This window comes from Mus musculus, chromosome X (genome assembly GCF_000001635.26).
Source record: "Mus musculus strain C57BL/6J chromosome X, GRCm38.p6 C57BL/6J".
Classification (NCBI taxonomy): Eukaryota; Metazoa; Chordata; class Mammalia; order Rodentia; family Muridae; genus Mus; species Mus musculus.
The window spans coordinates 99328680-99347298 of NC_000086.7; the positions used below are offsets into that span (position 1 = coordinate 99328680).

General features: G+C 46.1%; 1 long non-coding RNA gene across 1 annotated transcript; it reads right to left on the reverse strand.

Moving 5' to 3' along the window:
* Positions 1-1466: 1466 nt before the first annotated feature.
* Gm30704 lies at positions 1467-6031 on the reverse strand. The gene is made up of 3 exons (XR_386999.2): positions 5989-6031; positions 5255-5390; positions 1467-1604 (listed from the first exon to the last, which is right to left on the reverse strand). It is a non-coding gene; the product is annotated as a predicted gene, 30704 (long non-coding RNA).
* Positions 6032-18619: the final 12588 nt, after the last annotated feature.

The window sequence follows — 18619 nt, forward strand, 5'->3', positions numbered from 1 at the left end:
TCACCAGCAGCACTGTGACCCTTGCACACATTCAAGATCGTATAAGGTGTGACTCTGTGGCATGTAAACAGCCTCTCAAGAGGATATGAGCTCCTGTGAGTGGCTGATGAAGTTAGCTGATCACTTAACAGAGTATGCTTCTTTATGCGCATGCCCAGACCTGCTTATCTACCCTGGCTCCAAAGAGGGCTTGGAGCTGAATGTGATCAAGCAGCAGACGTAGAGGATGCTGGAGTGAAGTGGGAGAGAAATGCTGTATCCTCACCCTTTGGAATTTCCCCCAGACCTCTGGAAACCCCCAGCAGAAGAGGCTTGGCAAGGGCTCCAGAGGAGCTGTGTGAGGGGGCCCGGGGAACAGCCTGTCTCTAAGAGGGGCTTTTCTTGGAGCAGAGGTCACTGCCCTCTTCTGCCTCCCTGACTTGTTTGGAAGTGTGGAGGAGTTCCTGCTGAACCTCACTCTGTGAAAGGAAGAGGCATGAACATCGCTAAGGAGCTGTGAGGAAGCACCTGGTAGGCACCTGGTCCAGCCTGACCTTGGCTGTCCCTGTTGTTGTTGTTGGCTTTACAAGCAATCCTGGCATCTCAGCCTCCTCACACATGCTGTGGTGTAGAGGAAGGAACAAGGCCTTCTCACAGAGTCCTGAGAGCATCATTGCAGTCCCTGCTCCATGGAGGACCAGCTCTGGGACCCTGGGCTAGCTCCTTTGGAGTCACACGTGTGGTGGTTTGAATATGCTTGGCTCAGGGAGTGACTCTATTAGGAGGTGTGGCCTTGTTGGAGTAGGTGTGACACTGTGGGAGTGGGCTTTGAGAGATCTTCCTCCTAGCTGCCTGGAAGCCAATCTTCTCCTGTTTGCCTTCAGATGAAGATGTAGAACTCTCAGCTCTGCCTGCACCATGCCTGTCTAGAAGCTGCCATGCTCCTGCTTTGATGCTAATGGACTGACCCTCTGAACCTGTAAGCCAGCCCCAATTAAATGTTGTCCTTTATAAGACTTGCCTTGGTCATGCTATCTCTTCACAACAATGGAAACACTAAGACGACGAGCTTCAGTGCCCTCATCTGTAGAACAGGAATGAACTCTATCCTTGCCCTTTGAGTGGATGCAAGGAATAAATTAGATCACCTATGGAAATGCCTCGGCATGGTCCTTGGCATCCTTCTTCCTCCATTACTGCTTCTCTCTTGCGACACAGTGAAAACAGTTTCATGTAGACCAAGAAGAGGGAATTCAGCAGGAATTCCTTTCCCAAGGCCAAGAGGATGGAGAAGTACCCCCATTCTACCACATGGACCCTCCATCTATTTTCCCAGATCAACAGATGACTGGGAACCCTAAGCCCAGTATTTGAACAACAACAGCCTTCTTCAAATGCACAGGCTCATGATAACTCTACATCTCTATGGATGCAGGCAACTCCTCTTTTGACACTTTGACCATCCAAGGACTTACAGGAATGTAGCCAGATATGTGGTGCAACCTTTCATCCCATGTGTCCAGAAGGTGTAGTCATTGAAGAAGGACAGAGGAAGGCTTTGTTTGAGGGCACTGGTTCCTGCTCCAAGCATCAGATACTGCAACTCGTGTGGGATTAGATGAGTTCTAAAAAACAAAACAAACAAACAAAGAACACAAAAAACAAAGCTAGGCATGGGTCAGAAGAAATAGAGAATGGCTGGGCAGAAGTACCAGGAATACCTTGGCATGGCTATGGCTGTATCTAAAGAGAAAATGATGGGACTGTGCGGGGAGGTGGGGGGTGGAGTGGGTGGGTATTAGAGGACCTAGGTAGAAGGAGGCCCCATGAGCTCTGAGCCCTGGAGCCTGATTGCCACTGCCACTCCCCCATCTGCCTCACTGTGGGGGAGGGGAGGCATTTAAGGGATCCGGGCCTCCATTTCCCCATCTGCAGTATGCAGAGTCTAGACTAGTATGTCACATTTCCCGTGCTGGTGTGAGCGTGGCGTGACATGATGCGTGAAGAGTGATCCACAGACTGTGAACATTGCATACGTGTAGGGCAAAGCTAGGAGCCACATACAGCTGAGACCTTGCTCAGGGTCCTGGCTTGTACACGGTATGTAGTAGTAGTTCTTTCTCTACAGGAACAGGTCTACATGGATCAGTGAACCAGAAACCCCTTGAGGCCAGGGTTTAGGTCTTCTGTTCATCTATTTCCCCAGGTGTTTAGCACCAGGCTTCGCCTCATTATTGGCCAAATAAGTTACCCAATATATCAAGTAGAATTCTAGTCTTCCATTGTATAGCCATAAAGCAAGGTTCAGAAGGTAACTATAGCTACCCAGCATCACAAAAGCGCTAGTAGCATAGTGGGATGTTGTGATGTGGGATGTGACACAAGTCCATTTTTCTTTCTGCCAAACCCTGCACTCCAGCCTAACGATTTATTTATTTATTTATTTATTTATTTATTTATTTATTATTTTGTGATGCTGCTCTAATCCACTCTGGCCCAGTGAGGAAGGCCATCATGTACAGTGGTTAGCCCATCAGGCAGAACTGGAGAAAGATGTAGAAGACAAGCATTCCTGTTCTTCCCGGCTTCACCTAGATCCCAATTATTCTGGGTAACCTAGAACTTCAGAGCCTTCTGCTGCTGGGCAGCCCTGCCTCTGGCGAGCAAGCACAGAAAGACTTTGGGAGTGACAGGATATGGAGACAGGAAGGGGACTGGATAGAACAACTACTCAGAATATCAAGGAAAGGCATAGTGTTCTTCCTTGGCTGCTCATCAAAGTTACTCAAAGTGGAGAGGTCTCCCCTAAGTTCTCTTGTTGCTATCTAAACTAATGGTGGCCGTTTTCTTGTCTCTGGATTTTCTTATAGACAATTGCTCACTATCCTTTAGGTTATGTCCTTTTAGGGGCCTCAAGCCAAGAAAGTCCCCATACTCCAATGAAGGGAACTTGCCACCAAGGGGGATGTATGAGAGGGACCCAAATACAGGAGCTCTGGAGTCAGCTTCTAGCAACAGTTACTAGGTACCACTGAGCACACCATTTACCTAACCTGTGCTCCAGTTTTCCCATAAAACGAGAGCTATCCATGTCCATCTTGCAGCCTAATAAACACTTTGTACTCAGTAACGGAACTGTGCAACGCCATTAATCTGCATGTGAGGGCATCATGCCCATTCTCCCTCATTCACAAGCCTCCCAGGCTAGCTTCTTAGCCTTTGAGTTTCCATACGGAGAATTTACACCCCAAAGTGGAGCCCTCATCCCCTCGCCTCTCCCCTCACCCCAGTCCCTGGAGATCTTCATGTGGTTCCTGCCCTAGTGGGGAGCCATGATGCCCCGGAGCAGTGACTCCTTCCAATTCTCCCTTGCCACATTCTTTCCCAGTGGCCCTTCTGTGGCTTGGCTGGCCCAGCTGCTCTCCAGCAGTATGGATGCCACATCCTCTCTCTCTCTCTCTCTCTCTCTCTCTCTCTCTCTCTCTCTCTCTCTCTCTCTCTCTCTCTCTCTCTCTCCCTCTCTCTCTCTCTCTCTCTCTCCAAGCTCCTGGGATTCCTTTTCAGACAGGTTCCCCGGAGAGCCATCCACCCAGGCCTCCAGTGTTCAGAAGCCATGTCAATCCAGCCAGCCGGCAATTTACATTTGCATTTCCAAAGCCCGATTTACATCAGAATTATTCCTGTCTGGCCAGGCTGGGGGACTCCACACATATTTGGGGGAGGCTTTTTGGACAACTACAGGGATTGGCAATCACATTCCCCTGGGCCCCATTCCCGTAGCCAGGGCTTTTTTTTTTTTTTTTTTTTTTTTTTTTGTCTCTGTTTCTTACAGCGGCCACATGACCTCATCGTTGCCCTTTGTTCTTGTTCCTTTAGCAGGTAGGTTTAGCTGCTAAACCTAAAGCTGTCTACCCTTTAACCTGGCAGACTCAACTCACTCAGCCACAGCTTACAGGCTAGTATTCCAAAGTCCCACTCCTAGTTACAGCCAAGTGGAATATAACGAATGTAAATTTATGTGTCAATTTAGGAAACATTAAAAATAACAGCCTAGGTTGCAAGGCCATAAGCAACCTCACATGCTGCTGGCGGAAGTATAACTTGGCAATCTGGAAATGCCAAAGCCTTTTAAAGCAGATACATACTTTGACCCATTAATTACCTTTACAGGACTCTACGCTAGAAAATTATGTGCAGCTAGGTCTGGGGTACATGCCTATAATCTCGGTTACTCAGAGACTGTGGCAGGAGGTTTGCAAGTTCAAGGCCTGCCTGCACTACTGAGTGAGTTCCAGGGTAACCTGGGCAACGTAGTGCGAGGCAGTCTTAAGATGAAAGAAGAGAGTGAAAAGACTGGGGACGTCCTTCAGTATGTAAAGGAAAGCACTTGACCCTTGGGTTAAATCTTCCCTTGTAGCAAAGGAGGCACAAGTTTGAATTAAAATATATATAAAGATATTCATTTAAAAGTCATAAGCTAAAATTTCAACATTAGTAAAGTGAGTAGCTAAAATCACCTCGCCATTTGTGGCAGTACAAAGCAGCAGAAGACTAAGGAGCTCAGGCAAGCTGGGAGTAGTGGGAGGCTGAGGCAGGAGGATCTTGAATTCAAGAGCAGCCTGGGACACCCTGCCTCACACAAAAACTGGAAATCACTCATGGTATAATGTTAAAATATGAAGATGGGATCATATATGTGGCATGAGCCTGATTACTTTCTTACAAACTATAAGTATTCAACTAGAAAAACTAGAAGGAAAGAAAGTAGTTATTAAAGCTTCCAATTCTCCGTTGGATGATAATGAATTATAATAGTAAAAACTAATGCTTGCGTAGCACTTAGGGTGGGATACTTATTTTCCTCATCATTTTGTGTGTCCATATGCTCATGCATATGTGTGTGTGTGTGTGTGTGTTTAATCCTTAAAACTATGCTACAAGGTACCTTCCTCTTTGTACTGAGGCACAGCTCCATGACAGGACTTCTGCCTTTGTACTTACTATCTGCCAGTTTCTCCTTGACCCGTAACCTCTATAAACAGAACAAAAACTACACAGAGAAAACCCTTGGTCAAGAAAACCAAAGCCCGAAGTGGCTGGCAGCACATCCCTCTAACCCCCAAATCTGCAATCAGGAAGCTGAGGAAGGAGGATCTCACCCGGCCTAGCTATGGACCACCACTCAGGACCTGCTCTGGCCCTGCTACTGGCTTGCCATAGGTGTGCCACCCTTCATGCTCCCTTTTGGACATACCTCTCCACTGTCCATACTCACAGTCGCAAAGGGTGCTAGTGTGTTGGCTTTGTTCCTCACCCATCTCAGGGAGATGGCAGCAGGGATGGGATAGGAGAACACAGTCCCCACAAATCCATTCTAATGCCACCACAAAGATTCAGCTCCTTTTCTTGATCTACAAGTTCCATCCACAGAGAGGTTGAAAATATTCATAGGAAAAAAAAAAACTTGCATCTGTACTGAACATGTGCCAACACTGTTCCTGGCAATACAGTCTAAACAATAGTCTTGCGACTGCTTCCTAGGGTTCACTGTGATTATGAGTAACATCAGGATGTTTTTAAGTACTCGGGTCTTATATGTCGATACTACACCATTTTACAGGAGAGGATGGAATATGCCCAGGCTTTAGAAACCACAGGGGGCGGGGGTTCCTAAAGGATAACTGTGCCCCACTCTACCCCACAGGCAGCAACCTACTGCGGAGAGAGAGCTGAACTCCTGCCATTGGCCCAAGGCTGGAGGGGCTACTACTGGATCTTTTCTTGATCCAGCCTAGCTCAGCCTCCTGCTGCTTCACTGCATCCAGTGCTGATCACCTACAGGCCTGTGTGATCAGCCGCCAGTGTCCATGGGTCTCAGAGCTAAGGATCGGTGCAGCCTTTAAGTAGTCATGCACAGCTGCTGCCCCACCCCTTTTCTCCCACACCCTGTCCATGCCACACCCTCCCCATGTTGGGTCACTGTTTCCAAATCTTGTTCTAAAGACTGACCTGTGAGGAGAAGATGGTCAGATTAAACACAGAAGGGACAAGGTATCAACGATGTGATGCTAGGAGATGTCCCGGAGGCCAGAACATGAACATCATATGACACTTGAGGCAACTGTGCTTGCCAGCCCTTTAAGGAACAAGAGCAACCGGAAGAGTAAGGAAGCAAGGAAGAGGCCTGGGGTCTGGTCCTGATGATCTAGCTGGGTGTGTGACCTAGGTAGGTTCTTCCTTTCTCTGGGCACCAGAATCTTTCTCTGCAAACTGAGAAATATTGGGACCAATCTCCCGGCCATCCTAAAGCTGCTCCCCCAGTAGCTTTTTGTGTTGGAAGCTATTGAGCCAGTTAGGATGCTGGGACTCCATGTGTTCCAGGTCCTGTGCAAACTTAAGGCTTGCATTGCCCACCAACAACTCAGCCGAACCCCATGACAAGCCTACTTTCATCAAAGGGCCTGATGGACCAAGGGACCTGCCAGTTCAGAAAGATGATAACTTCGTAGATCCCTTTCTTGTTAGTTGCAGCCTGGGAGCCTCTATTGGATGAGGAAGGTCAAACCTCTCTCCCAAGCTTTCCTTCAGGGTGTGAGGCACCAATTACATACATATCTCCTCAGACGTGGAGCTGAGTCCCCTTCCAAGCAACCAGTTCTACTTCTACAGAGCCCTGCCTTTTCCCAGGCTCCACAGCATCCACACCCCCAAGTGCTTCCCTGAGGCTCCTTAGTCATGAACTTGAGAACATTCTGTGGCCAGAGGCGCTAAGGCTCTAGAATTCCTGGACAACAGTGATGGACTTGCCTCCCCTCAAGGCCACCTCAGCCACTTTTCTACTGCTGCTCCCAGGGCTGGTTGCTGGATTTTTCTGCCTCATAAAGTTGTCCTGCAAGCTATTCTGGAGCCAGTGTGTGGCCAGGCCCTGACCACCAGCTAGTCTGTTTGGTTTCCCTGTGGGTTGAGATCTCTGACCCTTCGAGTCACAGAGCAGATATCCTACATAACAGACATTATGATTCATAACAATAGCAAAATGACGGTTGTGAAGTGGTGATGGAGTCCTTTTATGGCTAGGGGTCACCACAACATGAGGAACTGTATCAAAGGATCGCAGCATTAGGAAGGTTGGGAACCTCTGCTCTAGATTGTCACATTTTTCAAAACATTCGCCCTCCCATCCTCCAGCCTTAACATCTGCCCAGCATGGAAGAACGTCTCAACATGAGCTCTGGAGTCAGAGGGAGAGCAAGTCTCAGTGGCGGTAATTGTGATGGGAACCACCTCATCAGGCACAAGATGATGTAAGGGAAAGTCGGTGCTGCTCTGCAGCAGCTCCCTTGTTCTTCCTCTGACTCTCTTCCTAGGGCTGTGGCACTCACTGCTGACTTACTAGGGAACATGCTCTGGGCGGGTTCAACTTCTTTTAGAAGACACTCCTCAATAGATTACATTTAAATGCCAAAGGTCACACTGGTGACAAACAGTGAATTTCACCCCAGGCCAGCTGCTTCCCAGGTGAAGGTTTCCGATGCATAATACTGCCTCTGGTCCTAGGAGGGAAGGTGCTACCTTGTCACACAGAAAGCAACTTGTCTTAAGGTTCCCTAAGTCCACTTAGGGAACCTTAAGTGTCATTGTTCTAAGAGACAAAAGGAGCAAAAAAAAAAAAAAATCAGACACTTACCGAGCCGTGTTGTGGGTAACCACCCCTTCCCTACCAACACCCAGCCTTCCTGTGCATTTGACACCCTGGCTGCAGAAAGCAGCTGGGCCTGCCTTCTGGGGCCTGCTGAGAAACAACTGGACATGCGAGTTTGGAATAAACAAGAGGGCTCCTCTGGCTCCTCTGAGTGGAGCAAATGGTTTGAGGATTCAAGGTAGGTACGGGAGACCCATGAAAGGAAAAAATTGTTCAGTTCCTATCAGGAGAAACAGATACTTCTTGGGTGGCCCAAGGAGGCATTTGATGGCCTGGGCTAAGGGTAGGAACAGGGTGGAATAGAAGAGAAAGAGAGCCACACCAAGCTGAAGCAGGGCTTGCCTGAGGTCTCTGGGTCATTGGGCTCTGTGGGATTTGGGCGTCAGTGCCTGTCTAGGCTGCCCTGGGAAGCAACCCCTAGCCAGCCTCAGCCTCCCTCAGAGCCTACTCAGAGCCAGGCCAGAGCCTAATACAGCTGTGGGGGAGGCATTCCCATGTCTTCTTATGTTGCCATGGTAGCTAGGGGCTGAGGAGAGGCGCCAGGGAGAAGTGGCCTGAAGATGTTCCTGAAGAAAGGCACTTCCAGGGTCCTTAGGTGAATAATCCAAATGGAAGATGCCCACAGCTGGCAACTAGTTCCTCAGCCCACCCAGGGCCAAGCTAAAGGGTGCATTTGTGTTGGAGGAAGGGCATATAAGTGTATCTGTTAGTCTGTGGGTACACAAAACCCTGGGGTCACCCATGTGTATAGAGTATAGAGAGAAGTGTCTATGTCTACATTCAAGGGTACACAGAGGCCCAGTAAGAAAGGAGGGGTGTGTGTGTGTGTATCCTTGTATATGTTTCTTAAACAGTAGGGAAAAATGAATAAAGACAAAAGCACCCCACGTCTCTGGCTTATGGAAGAGCTAGCCCAGTGTGGCGGGTGTAAGGGAGCTGGCCGACCAGGGGCCTGATTGGAACCAGACTCGGCAAGGAGGGGCTGTAAATGTTTTTTTGCTGCCTGTCCTGAGAAATTTATGTCACACCCACTCCATCATCCTGGCGGGGGCAGCCTCTCCCAGCTGCAGCCAGCAGCCTCTGTGGGGGTTCCTGGTCCTCTCTGGACCAGGCCTGCATAACTGCCATGCCATGAGACCCTGAAACCCTCGGAGATGATCCATGCATGGGTTTAAGAAAAGCAGGGAGAGATAACTGGGGCCCCAGATAACAGGCTTCCTTCCAGAAGAAGCTGGAAGTTCTATCACGATATGTTGGAGATGTATAAGAGACAGGGAAGACAGAATAAGGGCTGGGGTCGAGCTTCAGCCAACCAGAAAAGGCCACGATGACCCTAAATAAACTCCAAAGTGAAGCCCATAATGTGAAGTGACTTGTCCAATACAGCTGGCAGCAAGTCCAAGACCGAAACCTAGATGTTACCCACCCTCTCTGATGTGTCTGCCCCCCCCCCCCACTTCTGAGTCTAAGACCTAAGTTAGAGGTAGCCCTGATTTTTTTTTTAAATCAGGGTCTGTGTGCTTGCTAGGCAAATACTCTACTACTGAAGTATATACACCACCAGCCTTGCTTTTAATCCTCTTTTGAGATATGGTCTCAATTAGTTGCCCCTGCTGACCTTGAACTCAGCGTGTGACCAGGATGGTCTTGAATTTGTGACCCTCTTGCCTCAGCCTTCCACATAGGTGCGATTGTAGCCATGTGCCGCCAGGCTTCGTTCACAGCCTTTTTCTAGTCATACAACAGTGTCCTGAAAATTCTTCCTTTTCCTTTTTGTTCTTGGCTTGTGGTTGCTTCTTCCCTGCCCCCCCCCCCATATTTTGTGTGAAGTTCCCTGGTCCTTGTTACAGCTAGGCCTTTGCACACACTGTGCCCTAAGATGATATCTATCCGCCCCCCTTTCCTGACATTTGACTCCTTCCTGTGTCTTCTGGGTGAAGACCCGTTTCTCAGTGCTGAGTGTTCATGGCACTGTGAACCTCTCTCAGGGGCATGAAGCGCTCTCTCCTCATGGCTGCATTCCTTTGTGGCTAATGCTCTCCTCCCCTGGCTCCTCAAAGCTTTAACAGGAAAGACAGGCGCCATAGCTGCTTTTGCTCATTGGTTCTTAGTGCTCAGCGAGTAACCACAATAGGGAGAGGGGACAGCAGGAGCTAATATTTGAGACTTGCCATGTGCCAGGTGCCCTGCTAGCTGCTTTCCTTAGAATAGCTGACATAACCCTGCCAAACTGTACGAGATATTTACTATCAGAATCCCCGTTATATAGATGAGGAACCTAGGGCACAGCGGAAATAATGAACTGTGTCAAGGCCACACAGTCAGTGGTGATGGTCTGCTTTGAACCTAGGCAGTCTGGCCGCAGAACCTGTATTTGTAATCTCTATCACTGTAAGCTGGGTAACACATCTTAATTGACTACATGCACTTGTCTGAGCCAGGTGACATATTGAGAGCCGGCCAACAGTGTCTGCATCCTCAGGACCAGCCTCTTCCCACACCAACTTTTCTCTCAAAGCTTCAGTATCCTCTTCTGTAAAAGAATTCATCTCAGCACCCACGGTAGGGTGCCGAGGGTGCAGTGGATTTGTGGGAGAGTGGAGGAGGTTTGGTCACTGCAAAGAGCAAGACAAATATTAGTTTTCGCTGTATCATCTATCAGCGACAATAAATTTACAGTGTGAACAGAACTTCTGCGTAGTTTTTGGCTCCAGAACCCAGTGGATAAAGAAAGGAACGCTGCCCATTAACACGCACTCCATAAGCCCCTCCCTAGGCCTGCTGCCTGCCTCTCACCCCAGCCACACCCAGGGCAGCCTTGGGCAGTTTAGGAATCTCAGGCCCAGTGTGTGTGTGTGTGTGTGTGTGTGTGTGTGTGTGTGTGTGTGTGTGTGTGTGTTGAGGGGAGGGGCAGGGTAGAGGCCTGCCTCAGGCTTCCCACCCTCAGGACTCCACCAGCCTTAATGTATTTGTGCCAGGCCAAGGACAGGGAACACCCCCTAGCCCTCGCAGCCCCCCTCAGGCCTCAAGAGCCGTCCCCCCTCCCCTGCTATGGCATCTTGAACAGAGCAGAGTCTATGGCTCTTAGTGGGGGGTGGCTGGGGGTTGGGGGGGCACAGAGAGAGAGGAGGGTTACAAAAGCTGTGCCTTGCTTTCCCAGTGGCCTCCAGGGGGCCAATGAATGCGCAGAGCCGCAGCGGGGGTTGAGGGGGGACACAGCCAGCGTGTTTTCATTTTGCTCTGTTTGTTTTCTGTTTAGATCGACTGCTCAGTTCTGGTTTGGGCCTCTGAGGGCTGATGGGGTTTGGCAGGTAAGGATTTCTGAGGCCACCCATCTCTGCCTTCCACAGGGCTGTGGGCTTGGCTCCTGCAAGCCCTACAGGAGCAGGGGGCCAGCCCCTACTATTTGCTTGCTGTCTCTTTCTTCCCCTTTTTTCTCTCCCTTTGTTTTTCTTTCCTTCTCTGTCTCTCCCCACCCCCAGTCCTGCTTGCTGTCTCTCCCTGTCTTTTTGCCTCTCTTTCCCTGTCTGGATCTCTTTTTTCCAGATTTGTCTGTGTTTCGGGATGCCTCCACACCCTCTTCCATGTAGTAATGCCTCAAATCTCTCTTGCCATCAACCTTCAAGGTCTCTCCATGACTCTCCTTTTTTTTTTTTTTCTTACTCAAAAGCAGCAAAGGGAATCAAGGCATGGGCATCAGGAGCTCCGAGTTCTTGCCCAGCCTTTGCTGGCTTCTGCTATAAATTCTTTTCATCTGAAGGCCCCAGTTTCCCAGTCTCCACGTGGAAGGTTCTACTCCTCTGTTGAAATGTATGCTAGGAAATCTCACTTTCAGTCCTTGCAGGGAGTAAGAGGGGAGATGGATCTCATTCTTTGAAGAAGTAAGGTCCCCACTGTGCAGTGTAGACAGGGAAGGAGGGTGAGGGTGCCATTAGGCAGTGGTAACTTCGGGGGGGGGGCGGCGTGGAGGAAGGTCAGAGATGGAGGACTGCCCAGTCTTGTGCTAGGTGTGGTAGCACATGCCTGTAATTCCAGCACTTAGAAGGCTTCAAGGCAGGAGGAGTACTATGAGTTTCGAAACAGCCTGCGCTCCATGAGACCTTGTGTCAAGAACAAACAAAACCAACCAACCAAAAATGTCTAGAGATGCCAGAACTGAGGCTGTGGGTCAGAAGGCAGAGGTAGACTCCAGGATTACAGATTCGAGAACCCAGCCTTGACCTTGGTGGCTCCTGAGCTCCAATACCTCACCAGTATCCCCCTGCCTTCCTGGGTGCTTCTCTGCTCACCATGGCAGTTGCCCATTAACACCTCTCCATGCAGTGACTGTAAGGTAAATGGGTCAGGGTAGAAAATAGGAGCGACATCTTCTTGGCCTGGTCCCACCACACCTCTTACTGCAGAGCTAAATAGACTCTTTCCCACCCACCCCACCCTCACCCCCCTACCCCCACCTCCATCTCTAGTTCCTGAAAGAGTAGTCTTCTCGTGAGCTCTGGCTTAGGATCTGGCTTCCCTGTCACCTCCCAAATGCAATGCAGCTCAGAGTCATGTGAGCTCTGCCTCCTCCTCCTCCTCCTCCCCCTCCTCCTCCTTGTCCCTTCCTCAGTTGGCCTCCACCGTGCTCTTGCTGCCCTTAGTCCTGCCACCATCCGTTTCCCCGAGTGCTTGCTCTCCCGTTTCACCATCTCCAGTTCTACATCCACACAGTTGACCAGGCAACCACCATTTGGGGACTTCAGGGTTTGGGCTATTACATATAAGACCACTAGACGGAACTGAATTGCTGGGCCATGGATAAGCATATATAGTTGTTTCTCAGTATCCTTGAGGGACTGGTTCCAGGACCCCACCGATGCCAAAATGTTCTGGTGATGAAGTCTCTCGTGGTAAAGTGGCCTAGTATTTGTTTGCATAGTACCTTTTTCACACATCCTTCCTTTTACACACATATCAATACAATACCTGCTGCAATGTGAATGCTGTATGATAGTTATACTGGATGATTTAGGGGATAACAAGTAAAAAAAAAAACTAAAAAACAAAAAACTCTGTTCAGAACAGCTGCAACACACCACCACCACTACCACCACCACCACCACCAAATACTTTCCATCCCCAGTTGGTTGAATGAAGAATTGTGGAGACAGATATTGTAGCAAGGTTTTTCCCAACGAGCTGGCTCAGGGTATTGTCCAGTGACCGGCAATGTTTGAGCGCTGCCGGCTGCTCTCCTCCACCACGCACACATGCTCGTTCCATTCTTTAATTGTACACATTGTAGTTAGCATCTCACTATGGTTTTGACTTGTGTTTTCCTATTTGTTGTTATTTGTTTGGGATAAGGAAGGTCTAACATTATGGATCCCCATCTGGCCTGGACTTTACTGTTTAGACCGGGCTGGATTCAAAGATCGGCCTGTCTCTGCCTCCTGGGTGTTGGGATTATTATACGGTAAGTGCCACCATGACAGGCCCTGCCTTTTTCTTTTGATTACTTTGGTGGAGCAGTATTTTCATCTGTTTATTGGTCATGTCAATATTCACTTTTTTGTGAAGTGTCAAAATCCTTTGGGCATTTTCCTGTTGGATCCCTGAGAATATTCTGAATTACATTTTGTCAGCTGTATCGACTACAAATATTTGCCTCTCCTCTCCTCTCCTCTCCTCTCCTCTCCTCTCCTCTCCTCTCCTCTCCTCTCCTCTCCTCTCCTCTCCTCTCCCCTCCCCTCCCCTCCCCTCCCCTCCCCTCCCCTCCCCTCCCCTCCCCTCCCCTCCCCTCCTCTTTTGTGACACAGGATCTCACTGTGTACATCAGGCTGGTTTTGAACTCATGATCTTTCTGCCTCTGCCAACCGAGTGCTCCATTGATAAGCATCTGTCACCATGCCCAGCTCAAAAACAAACATCAAAACCCCTCTTTGAACACAGCCTTTTGAGGAACAGAAGTTCTTGTTTTTTCTTTCTTTTTTTTTTAATATTTTACTAATTCTCTGAGAATGCCATGCAATGTATTTGATCATATTTAACCCAAGTCCTCTCAAATTCACCACTACCTGCTTACTCCCCCAAACGTCATGTCCTCATTTTTAAAGAAGCCATACACTGCAGTTGTACTGCCCACTTACTCCTGAGTATAGGGCCACACACTACCAGCAGCAGGACCCTTAAGGAAAACGGATGCTCCCTCCCCTAGAAGTCACACATTGTGTATACTTACCAGCTAAGGACAGAGGTTCATGAGCCCCTTTCAGTCATCCAAGTTTTCGTTTTTTGAATGGATCACTTTTTCCTACTTTGTTTATGAAGTCTGCGTTTCCTCCGAAGGTACTAATTCCACATTTCCCTCTTTCTATTACTCTTAACTTTATTTGTAATTAACATATAATTATCATACAAATGTGTGTGATATAATGCCCAGTGTCCATATGTACAATACTCAAATTAGGGTAGTTAGTGTATCCACTAGCTCAAACATTTATCTTCACTTGGTGGGGAAGCAAAACAAATACTCTTGTTTAGCTAGATCAATGTACAGGATGCTTTCTTATTGGCTATAGTCATCCCACTGTACCAAACCATTCTAGAACTTTCTCCCATCAAACTGTAACTTTCTCCTGAAAGCTTTTGCTATTGCCTTTTACGTTTATCTCTGTACTTTATTAGTAAATTAGTATGATCTAAGATAAGGGTCAACATGAAGACTTTCCCTTCACATGGCTGTCTAATTAATCCAGCAACATTATTATTTAAAAGTCCCCAACACAATATCATTTTTGCCAGAAATCAAGAGCCATTAGACTTTCTATGTACATAGTCATCAAATTCCAATAAAAAGCAATTTTATTTATTCTTTTTTCAACCCTTTATTTCTTTGGATTACAAGGAAATAAAATTGTGAAATAAAAAGTCTCATCATATAGAGGCTTTCAAATTTTCCTCATTAGCTATGTTGTTTGTTGGGAGTTTTAAAAATCATGAGTGACTTGAATTTTGTAGAATGTTTGCATACATTTTATATAATTTATATGAGTATATGATTCTCCCTGTTTGGTTTTGTTTCTCTCTCTCTCTCTCTCTCTCTCTCTCTCTCTCTCTCTCTCTCTCTCTCTCACACACACACACACACACACACACACACACACACACACACACACACACATACACACACACACACACACACACACACACACGGTGGGGAGAGAGGAAGGTGTGTTAAATGGATATCATTGTTTGCAGTGTTGGGAATGGAACTCTGGACCTTGTGTATGGTAGACAAAACGTTCTACCCCTGAACTACATCCCCAGTCTAAATGATGCTCTTTATTGTTTGACTACCCTGAATTTCTAGGTTAAAATCCACTTGGTCGTTGCCCTAGTTAGGCTTTCTCTTGCTGCGAAGAGACACCATGACCACTGCAACTCTCATAAAGGAAAACATTTAACTGGGGCTGGCTACAGGTTCAGAGGTTTAGTCCATTATCATCATGATAGGAAGCATGGGGGCACGCAAGCAGTTACGGTGCTGGAGAACGAGCTGAGAGTTCTACATGTGGATCAGCAGGCATGAGAGAGAGAGAGAGAGAGAGAGAGAGAGAGAGAGAGAGAGAGAGAGAGATAGAGAGAGAGAGAGAATGTGAATGGCTTTAGCATTTGAAACCTCACACCCCCAGGGATCCATTTCCTCCAACAAGGTCACACCTACAACAACAAGGCTACACCTCCTAACAGTGCCACTAAACAAGCATTCAAATCTATGAGGCATTCTTATCCAAACCACCACAGTTATGATGGACAAATTTTCCTTTTTCATATATTGACAAGATGTAATTGCTAATATGTTCAATCATGTTTTATTCTGTTGTAATTGGAGAATTATATGTAATTAACTGCAAGAAGTTAAGCAGAGACATTCTCTGTGCCTTTTGCCCAGTTTCTTTCAATCACATTCTGAAAAAATAGAAGAGTGTGTGTTATAGCAATGATACTGACATCGACACAATTAAGTTACTAACAGATCAGCACCACAAAAATCCTCCTCCTAGCCACCCCGTAACCCCTGGGAACCACTAATCTGCTCCCCACTTCTATCACTTCTTCAAAAATGGGGCCTAACCCTGCCATGTTGTATTCAACCATGTGAGACCAGCTTCTTCATTCAGTCAACTTCCCTGGGCCTTGCTTAAAGCTAGGCTACATTGTAGCTGTCCCTTTTTATTGCTGAGTAGTTTTCTTTGGTATGGATGTACCGAAGTTTGTTTACTCAGTCACATCTGAATCATTTTCAATTTGGGGCTCTAATAAAGGAAGGAAGTTGCTGAAGACTCGTACAATTTGTGTGTGTGTGTGTGTGTGTGTGTGTGTGTGTGTGTGTGTGTGTGTGAAAATTAGTATTAAATGCCTTGGGATAAGTATCTCAGAATGCAGTTGCTGGGTCATGTGGTGCTCACATGTTTCATTGTATAAGAAACAACCCAACCTTTTCCAGAGTGGCATTTCTGTCTCCAGCAGAAGAGTTCGAAAGCATCGGGTCCTCTGCATTTTGTCTTGTCACTCATTTTTAAATTTTAGTCATTGGCTAGCTAGGCAGTGATATCTCATTGTGGTTTTAATTTGCATTAATTTGCATTAATGATGTTGACTAACTTTTCATGTGCTTATTTGCCATCTGTATGTCCTCTTTGGTGAAATGTGCCTTCGTGTTCTTTTGCCCGGTCTCTAATTGGGTTGTTTGTTTTGTTTTCTCTTGTCTTGTCTTGTTTTACTGTTGAGTCTTGAGCTCTTTATATATTCTAGATATGAGTCCTAGTCAGATACATGGTTTGCAAATACTTTTCCAATCTGGACTTTGTCTTTTCATCTGTTTTCTTTGCAGAGTGAGTGTTTAATTTGATGGCGTCTAATTTATCCATTGTCTTCTCTTTCATACTTAATGTTTTTGATACCATGGCTAAGAATTCTTTACCAGTGCCTAGGTTTGGAAGATTTTTTTTTTTTTGCTCACATTTCCTTCTATATTATCTAGTTTTTGTTTTTAATACTTAAATTTTCTGATTCTTTTTCAGTTAAATTTTGTGTGAGGTTTGGGTTGAGATTTAACTGTTGCGCCAGTCACTGCCCAACTGCTTCAGCCTCGTTTGTTTAAAATTCTTTCCTCCAGCAAGCTGCTGGTGTACCTTTGTCAGTAAGCTGTGGGGCACAGGTGTATGGATTTCTTTCTGGGTTCACTATTCTTCCTCTGGCTCTCCCTCCCCCAAGTACCACAGTCTTAATTACAGTAGCTATGTAATAAGTCTTAAAAGCAGGTGCAGCGATTCCTCCCACTGTGTTCTTTTCAAAATTGTCTTGTCTAATTTCTTTGACTTTTCATACACATTTTAGAATATCTTGCCTTTATCTATAAAAGCCATGTTGAAGTTTGGGCAATCACAGCACTAAGCCTGTGTATCGTTTTGAGAGGACTGACATTCTCCGTATTTGGTTGACTCTCTTCACTCATGTGCACCTGAGTATGTCTTTTCACTCACTCAGTTCTTTGCATTCTTTATCTGTACTTTGTGATTTATTTTTCAGCATAAAAGCTCTGCATGTTTTATTATATTGGTTCTTTCATATATTTTTGTTTGTGGAAAATAGACACAGTGTTGCATCTTAAACTTTGATGTTCACATACTCATTGCTATTATATAGAAATATGATGGCTTTTTAAATATTGATTTTGTATCCCAGGACTTTGCTGAACTTAATCGTTCTAAGAAACTCCTTTTTTGCAGATTCCTTGAGATTTTCTGCATATACAGTTGTGCCTCTGCATGTAAGAAACAATGTGCTTTGTCCTCTCCAGTCTGTGGGTCTTGTCTATTCTTCTCTAGTCTTTGTTTTCTCTATTACATTGATTAGAATTTCTAGGATTCTTTTGAAGAAGAATGTTGGATGCTTTTTCTGTATCTATTGATGAATCTGTGTGACTTTTTTTTCTTAGCCCACCCATTTGGAGAATCATGTGGGTTGGTTTCTAAGTATTAAACCAGCCTTGCATTCCTGGAACGAACTCCTTTTCATTGTGATGTGTAATGTTAGTGATTTTTTTCCATCTCTTCACATTGCTCTGTGGTTTCTGCTTGTATATTGGTTTCATTCAGTGTTGGTGTCATGTTGGGCTCATAAAATGAGTCTCTTCCCCCACTTCCACTTTCTGAAAAAGATTATGTGGGACTTTGTGGCAACTGTCCTTTAAACTCTTAGTAACACTGTCTAGTGAAACCAATGAGGTTTAGCGATTCATTTGGGGATAGGCTTTTATTTCAAATTCAATCTCTTTGTTACTTATTAGACTATGTAAACTACTTGCTCTAGATGATGTTTTTATTTTTATTTTTCCTTAGATATCCACAGGGTCTGTATCAATGTCCCCTGCTACACTTCTGACATCGGTAATTTGTAACTTCTCTCTTTTTTTCCTCTCAGTCTTACTAGAGAGTTGCCAATTTTGTTGATCTGTCCAAAGAACAAACCCCTTTTGTTGTATTGATTTCTCATTCTTGGCATCCTGGAATATGCCTCACTTGTTCATGGTGAGTTATTCTTCAACATGTTTTCCAATTCTGTCTCCTAATATTTTGGCTTTGGGTTTTATGTCTATGTATACAAGACAAAATTATCTGAAATTTTCCTTTCTTATAATGTTCTTGACTAGTTTGGGTGTCAAGAATTGTCTAGTTATCTGGTTTGCCTCAGGAAAAAAAAGAATGGTTGAAGAATGTTCCTTCTCTTTCTCTCTCTGGACACATCTGTGTAATATCAATGTTATAAACACATAGTTTTGTGCACTTAGATATGTTTGGGGGCAAATAGTTTCATCTCTCTGTATAGAGTTAGGTGGAGCAGGAAAACATATTTTTTTATTTCCTGCCATCTGCCAGACACCATGCATGGAAT